Source organism: Capsella rubella, unplaced genomic scaffold, assembly GCF_000375325.1.
Source record: "Capsella rubella cultivar Monte Gargano unplaced genomic scaffold, Caprub1_0 scaffold_7, whole genome shotgun sequence".
Lineage (NCBI taxonomy): Eukaryota > Viridiplantae > Streptophyta > Magnoliopsida > Brassicales > Brassicaceae > Capsella > Capsella rubella.
In genome coordinates this window covers 12,996,820-12,998,008 of record NW_006238917.1, presented here as the reverse complement: position 1 = coordinate 12,998,008, position 1,189 = coordinate 12,996,820, and the positions used below count along the sequence as shown (strand labels likewise).

General features: G+C 20.4%; 1 pseudogene; it reads left to right on the top strand.

Annotated features, from left to right (window-relative positions):
* Positions 1–1,189, top strand: part of LOC17880133 — a 38,235-nt pseudogene that overhangs the window by 7,353 nt on the left and 29,693 nt on the right.

Genomic DNA, 1,189 nt, shown 5'->3' with positions numbered 1-1,189 from the left:
ATATCTTAATTGAGCTTTCAACCCATGCAAGAACATTAAAAATTAAACAAAGAAAATATTGAGAATATTAGATATGGTGGAGGAGGATGTAAAAATGAGTATTTATAGGATAAAATATAATGTAAGTTACAATTCTAAAATAATTAAATCAGAGGACTTGTAATTATATTTTATAGTGTGTTAATTGAAGTTAAATGGAGGAAACAAATAGTCAATTGAAAGGTTATATAATTTAAGTTACAATTTAATAGTAAAGTGTGGATTTGAAGTATGAATTAAAGTATATGACTAAATGTGTTAGATATTTGGTTTAATTAAAAATAAATATTATAATTAAAAATAAATGCTAAATGGACCAATAAGGAGAGAGTGAAACCTTAAAAATTCCCAAGAAATATTTTTATTTTTAATCTCTTTTTATATTCCTCTTAATTTAAGTTATATTTCTAGGTTTAATTATATTTTTCATCCTTGTAGTATATATAATAGATAGAAAATGGAATATCAAATTGTTTTTTAGATAGGAAATCAAGTATAAAATTCAAAGTTAAAACAAATTATAATATTCTTTGTATTATTACATGTTGAATCACAAACTAAATATAAGGATCATTATTCTTAAAAGAATGTCTTACAAATTGGTTTGATAATTATATAACAAAAAGTTTATTTTGTTAAAAAATTACATACTTTTGAAAATAAATTAAATATACATGAATATGTGAGAAAGAAACAAACATCCAAAGTAATTTCTTTAGCTTGATTTTCTTATAACCATGAAATATTATTATACATATGTATTACATTTAAAAATATAAAAAACAATGAAGACATAAAGAAATACATAAAAACAAAAAATAAATAAAATTAAAAACAAAAGTTTAAACTAAATAATTAATCAAACTCTTACAATGATATTTTAAATGAGTTTTCACCCAATGCAAGAACTTTAAAAAAAACAAAGAGAATAATGAAGATATGAGATATGGTAGAGAAGGATGTGAGAATGGCTATTTATATGATATGAAGTGATGTAAGTTACATTTTTAAAATAATTAAATTAGAGGAGTTATAATTATAATTTATAGTGTGTTTAATTGGAATTCAATAAAGAAAACCAATAGTCTTTGGAAATTTATATAATTTTCAGTTTCATTTTAGTAATAAAGTGTGAATTTAAAGTATGAAT